Source organism: Stomoxys calcitrans, chromosome 2 (assembly GCF_963082655.1).
Source record: "Stomoxys calcitrans chromosome 2, idStoCalc2.1, whole genome shotgun sequence".
Lineage (NCBI taxonomy): Eukaryota > Metazoa > Arthropoda > Insecta > Diptera > Muscidae > Stomoxys > Stomoxys calcitrans.
The window spans coordinates 202,783,560-202,790,814 of NC_081553.1; positions in this window are offsets into that span (position 1 = coordinate 202,783,560).

Consider the following 7,255-nt stretch of genomic DNA (forward strand, 5'->3'; position numbering starts at 1 on the left):
ATTGCAGTGAATTCGGATAAGAAATGCGCCCTTAATGGACTCAAGAAGTCAGGTCGGGAGATCAAATTATATGGGATCCGTATCAGGCTATTGGCCGATTCAGACCATATTTGAAGGTCATGAGCAAAATCGAATAATAATTGCGCGTTCTAGAGCCTAAATGAGTCAAGATCCCATAACGGTTTATATGACAGCTATATCATGTTATGGACCGACTTGAACCATATTTGCACATTTCGTAACGAAACATGTCATACAAAATTTCAGCCAAATCGGAAAGGAATTGCGCCTTCTAGATGTTCAAGAAGTCAAAACCCCAGATTGGCTTATATGACAGCTATTTCAGGATATGGACTGATTTTAACTGTAATTAGTACATACCCCAGATCGTTTTATATGACACCTGTAACAGGTTAAGGACCGATTTCAACCATATTTGCACGGTTGTTGGAAGTCATTACACAACATGACAAAAAACAAGTAAAAAGGCGTTAAGTTCGGCCGGGCCGACTTTGGATACCCACCATCTCGGTTATGTATGTAAACCACCTTTCATCAAAATTCGGTGAAAATTTCATACCTTATGTTCCATATCAGTTATATCAAAATATGTTCCGATTTGGACCAAAGTACAGTGGCTATATTTAAAAATAAACCGATCTGAACCATATACGACACGGATGTCAAAAATCCTAACATAAGTCACTGTATCAAATTTCAGTGAAATCGGATTATAAATGCCCCTTTTATGGGGCTAAGACTTTAAATCGAGATATCGGTCTACATGGCGGCTGTATCCAAATCTGGACCGATTAGGGCCAAGTTGCACAAAAATGTCGAAGAGCCTAACACAAAGCACTGTCTCAAATTTCAGCGACATCGGACAATAAATGAGTCTTTTATGGCCCCAAAACCTAAAACCTAGATATCGGTCCATATGGCAGCTATATCCAAATCTGGACCGATCTGTGCGATATTGCAGAAGTATGTCAAGGGGCTTATCTTAACTCACTGTCCTAAATTTCGGCGACATCGGATAATAAATGAACATTTTATGGGCTCAAATCCTTAAATCAAGAAATCGGTCTATATGGCAGCTATATCCAAATCTGAACCGATCTGGGCCAAATTGAAGAAAGATGTCAAAGGGCCTAAGACAATTCACTGTCCCAAACTTGAGCAAAATCGGATAATAAATGTGGCTTTTATGGGCCTAAGACCTTAAATCGGAGGATCGGTCTATATGGCAGCTAAATCCAAATCTGGACCGATCTGGACCAAATTGACGAAGGATATCGAAGGGCCTAACACAACTCACTGTGTCAAATTTCAGCAAAATCGGGTAATAAATGTGGCTTTTATGGATTAAAGACCCTAAATCGTCGGATCGGTCTATATGGGGGCTATATCAAGATATAGTCCGATATAGCCCATCTTCGATCTTAACTTAACTAGATCGTCTAAGATTTTTTTTGACAATCTTTATAGGGTCGTAGATCAATATTCAGAGATTTTACAAACGAACTGATTGTATTAGTACACCCCCCATCTCATGTTGGGGGGGAGGTAAAAAATTTAAAAAAAATGTACTAAGTTGGAACGGATCGAATTTTGAGTACCCACCACCACGGGTTCTGTTAGAAATTTACACGTATTTACTCTATAAATACCTGAATTAGTATGAAGAAATCAAAAAGAGTAATGATTGGCTATTTAAGGGCTGCAAGAAGGCACATTTGGGGATTGATTTGAAAATGTGAACTGTATAATGTGCATTCTACATATTAAATTTGGAGGCCACTGCGGCACAGAGGTTATCCCGTCCGACTCTGATACTGAACACCTGGATTCGAATCCTGACGAGACCATCAAAACAATTTTTTTCAGCGGCGGTTATCCCCTTCTTGAGCTGACGACATTCTTAAGATACATTGCCATGCGAAAACTTCTCTCCAAAGAGCTGTCGCTCTGTTGGGGGGTATAAATGCGTATAGAGACTCAAGAACCCAAATTCCGGGATCGCTTTATATCACAGTTACATCTATTTATGGACCAAACTGTCAGGTCTTTGAGGTTTAAATCGTTCAAGAAGTCAAATCGAAGGATCATTTTATATGAGAGCTGTATCCAAGCCTGAACCGATATGGCCCATATGTAGTCCTCAAGGACTCAAATTTTCATGTGGATATATGTATTCTTTAAAAAGCCTCTTTTTTTCGACAAACAAACGAACAGACGACAAAAGTCGAGTTAGCTATACCGACTTGGAATGTCAAGAGAATTACGATTACTCGTAAATATATGTTCTACGTTCTTTATGGGGATGCAGATCAATATTTCTATGAAAAACTAATTTTCCTTATTCATTTACTATCCATGTTGTAAAATCGTTATACAGTTCTTGGAATGTTTGTGAGGAAGATTCTTCTAAAAATTTCCAAGTACAATAGAAATGTTCATAGAGCTATTTATACCAAAGAATTGGCTGCAAATATGCCTTTAACAAGTTTCCAGCTACCCCAATATCATACCATCGGAAGATTGAGGCAAAACAAATTATTCCTATAGTCATCGGTAGGACAAGTCGGTCGTTATTCTCTACTCGATAGTATTTCACACAATTGTTTTATTGATTGCCTTTTAGGTCGGTTTATATGTCGTTTGTATATACTTCCTAGCCTTTGTTTCATTACCATTCACATTGAATGTATTTTGTTTTTATTTTTATTACAACTTGTTGTTGTTGCCACCGAGCGAATCATGGACAGCGACAATGGCAACCAAGCGCAACATGAACAGCCACTTTCACTTTCGTGATGGCCATGGTCTTTTTTATTCCCCCTACAGCGTTTCGGCAGCACTCTTTATTATTGTTTTATTTGATTTTGGTTGTCTTTAATATCGTTAGCCATGTAATGTCCTTTTTTTCCTTTGGCCCATTTATATTGATTTCCTCTCATGTTGTCCTTTGTTTCCGTTAAAAATTAGCCTTTGTATTAAGTTTATATACCCTCTCTCAATCATCATCATCTTCATCACCTCCACCATTGAGGCTGGTGTTGGTGTTGGTGGGAGGCATACATATTATTGTCATTAGTGTTAGAGGACCCATGAGGCGCGCTGCCACCGCCATTGCCAAATAGATGGAAGAGAGCTATGTTAAGAAGGGCAAAACATGAGCCTTTCTAAAATATTTAATTGGAAATCAGCATTTGGCAAAGACATTGTCTGATTTATTTGACATCCAAAATGAATTTATTTACTGTAAAATATTTTACAATATCCGTGAAATGTTACAACACAACGTATAGAAGTATATATTTCTATAAAAATATGTAACAACAGATTTAGTAGACATTTTAACTTGCCATCCATTCACATTCCAAAGAAAATAGAAATAAGTATAAACGTGTGAAGTTCGGCCGTGTCGAACTTTGGATACCTACCACCAAGGACATAATAATCATCCTATTCTATTATAACTCCACTACTATATCCATAGTTATATGTAAAGGCTGGTTATGTATCTTATATATATAACAAGTAAAAAGGGGTTAAGTTCGGCAGGGCCGAACTTTGGACACCCACCACCTCGTGTATAAATGTAAACCACCTTTCATCAAAATCCGGTGAAAATTGCATACATTGTGTCCCATAGCCTTTGTTCAATTGTGTATAACAAAATATTGGTCATTTTAGTAACTATATCTAAAAAAAAAACCGATCTGAATCATATACAACATGGATGTCGAAAAGCCTAACATAAGTCAATGTGTCAAATTTCAGTTAAATCGGATTATAAATGCGCCTTTTGTGGGGCCAAGACTTTAAATCGAGATATTGGTCTATATGGCAGCTATATGCAAACATTGATCGACCATAGACATAGACCAAATTGCAGAAATATGTGGATTGGTTAAACACAACTTTCTGTCCCAAATTGCGGCGACATCGGACAATAAATGCGCTTTTTGTGGCCACAAAAGCTAAAACCTATAGATCGGTCTATATGGCAGCTATATCCAAATCTAGACCGATCTGTGCCATAATGCAGAAGTATATCAAGGGGCTTAACGTAACTCACTGTCCCAAATTTTGGCGACATCGGACAATAAATGTGCCTTTTATGGACCCAAGACCATAAATCGGAGGATCGGTCTATATGGCAGCTATATCCAAGTCTGGACCGATCTGAGCCAAATTGACGAAGGATGTCGAAAGGCCTTACAAAACTCACAGTCCCAAATTTCAGCAAAATCGGATAATAAATGTGGCTTTTATTGGCCTAAGACCCTAAATCGGAGGATCGGTCTATATGGCAGCTATATCCCAATCTGAACCGATCTGGGCCAAATTGACGAAGGATGTCGAAGGGCCTAACAGAACTCACTGTTCCAGATTTCAGCGAAATCGGATAATAAATGAGTCTTTTATGGGCCTAAGACCCTAAATCGGAAGATCGGTTCTATATGGCAGCTATATGCAAATCTGGACCGATCTGAGCCAAATTGACGAAGGATGTTGAAGGGCCTAATGCAACTCCCTCACCCAAATTTCAACAAAATCGGATAATAAATGTGGCTTTTATTGGCCTAAGACCCTAAATCGGCGGATCGGTCTATATGGGGGCTATATCAAGATATAGTCCGATATAGCCCATCTTCGAACTTAACCTGCTTATGGACAAAAAAAGAATCTGTGCAAAATTTCAGCTCAATATCTCTACTTTTGAAGACTGTAGCGTGATTTCAACAGACAGACGGACAGACGGACGGACATGTCTAGATCGTCTTAGATTTTTACGCTGATCAAGAATATATATACTTTATAGGGTCAGAAATGGATATTTCGATATGTTGCAAACGGAATGACAAAATGAATATACCCCCATCCTTCGGTGGTGGGTATAAAAATCAATTTGTGTTTGTAGGTTTGTTTGTTTGTGTGTTCCTTATAGGCTCAGAAATGGCTGAACCGATTTTCTTGAAATGATCCCGTGGTGAAAATAGGGTACTACATTTTTGATATATGAAGGGGGGCGGACCCTCCCCCATGTCCTAATTTTCAGAAAGGCCAGATCTTGGAGATGGGTGGTGCGATTTAAGCGAAATTTTGTGTGCTCTCATATATAACCCTAAAAATAAAAAATTAGTATCCAAATTTCGGATGGGGTACTTAGGGGGGCTGCCCCATCCTGAAACCTACCAACCATTTATTTAAACCAATCACAACAATATGGGACTCAAATGAAAGGTATTTGTGATAAGAAAACGTATCTGATATCCAATTGTCGGACCAAGTGCTAGGGGGACCACCCCAAGCCCCAAAACACCCCTAAATCGGACATATTTACCGACCATAGCAATATGGGACTCAAATGAAAGGTATTTGCGAGTAGAATACGAATCTGAAATCAAAATGTGGGACCACGTTTCTGGGGGTCCACCCCTACCCGAGCCCGATCCGCTGCGCCTTCTTTTACTTTATATATATGAAACAAAATTTTCCTAGGAATATTTATTTTCGACAATTAAAAAGCTTTTAGTGAAATACCATGCAACGAAAATAGTATATCGCTTGACTAACAGTTTAACAATATAAGTGCCTTTACCTGAATGTCATATGATCATTATTGGTCTACGAATTTAAGTTTGGATGTAAGGTGTACTCCATTCTTAAAATACTTTATTTCAGCCCGATATTCTCATGATATCTGATTTAGGGGTGTTTTCGGGGGTGAGGTGGTCTCCCAGACACTTGGCCCTGAAAAATATCAGCATCGTGCTCTTCTTTCAAATACCATTTATTTAAACCCCATATTGCCATTGGTTTAGGGGAGTTTACGGGGTGAGGCGTCCCCGAAACACATGGCCCCAAAAGAGGTTATTAAATTCGTTTTCTAATCTCAAATACCTTTCATTTGAGCCATATAGTGGCATGATTGAAAAATTGTTTCCCTTTGGGGGTGTTTTGGGAAAGGGATGATGCCCTAAATACATGGTCCTACATTTGGATATCAAATTCGTATTCTACTCCCAAATACCTTTATTTGAGCTCCATATTGCGATGGTCACTGAAAAATTGCTGTTTGTGGGGTATTTTGGGAAAGGGGTAGACCCCCAGAAATTGGTTCGGAAAATGGGTATCAATTCTTGCTCTATCGCAAAAACACCTTTTATTTAAGCTCCACATTGTCATGGTCGGTAAATATGCCCGATTTAGGGATGTTTTGGGGAGTTGGATGGTCCCCCCAAATTCAAAGCCCTGAAAATATATCAGCAACGTGCTCTATTCTCGTGTATCTATATATCATTTATTTAAACCCCATCAAATTCGTTTTCTAATCTCATTAAAACTCCTTATTGCATAAGTCTGCAAATATGTCCGGTTTGGGGTATTGGCCCTAAAAACTATGAATATTTAGTTTCACTCTCTTTAAGACCCAAATTGTCTTGGTGAGCAAATACGTCCTATTTGGAGGTTGTTATGGTGGTGGGACGTCCCCTGGACAGTAGGTCCCTAATGTTGATATCAGATACGTGGCCTACTCCCAAATACCTTTAGCTTGAGCCCCATATTTCCATAGTCGGCAAACTTGACCGGCTTGGGGGGTGTTCAGTGAGTTGGCCTTGAAAATATATATCGGTTTCGTGTTCCACTCTAAAAACCCTCTTATTTGAGCCTCATATTGCAAAAGTCAGCAAATACTTCCTATTTAGGCGGTGTTGTGGGGGTGGGTTGGCCCATAGACACTTTCCCGAATATTCATATCAGATTCGTGCTTTACTCCCAAAGACCTTTCATTTGAGCCCCATATTGCTATGGACTTACGACCCTTTGGTGGATGCTTTTGAGGAGAGGCGGCCCCCCAAACACTTGGTCCCATATTTGAATATCAGATACAAATTCTACACTCAAATACCTTTTATTAAAGCCCCATATTCCCATGGTCGGTAAATAAGTCCAGTTTGGGTGGTTTTTTGGGAAAGGGGTGGACCCCTAGAAACGTGGTCTCACATTTGGATATCAGGTTCGTATTTTACCCGCAAATACCTTTCATTTGAGTCCCATATTGCCATGGTAGGTAAATATGTCCGATTTAGGGGTGGTTTGGGGCTTGGGGTGGTCCCCCTAGCACTTGGTCCGACAATTGGATACCAGATACGTTTTCTTATCCTAAATACCATTCGTTTGAGTCCCATATTGTCGTGATTGGTCTAAATATATGTTTGGTAGGTTTAAGGGTGGGGCAGCC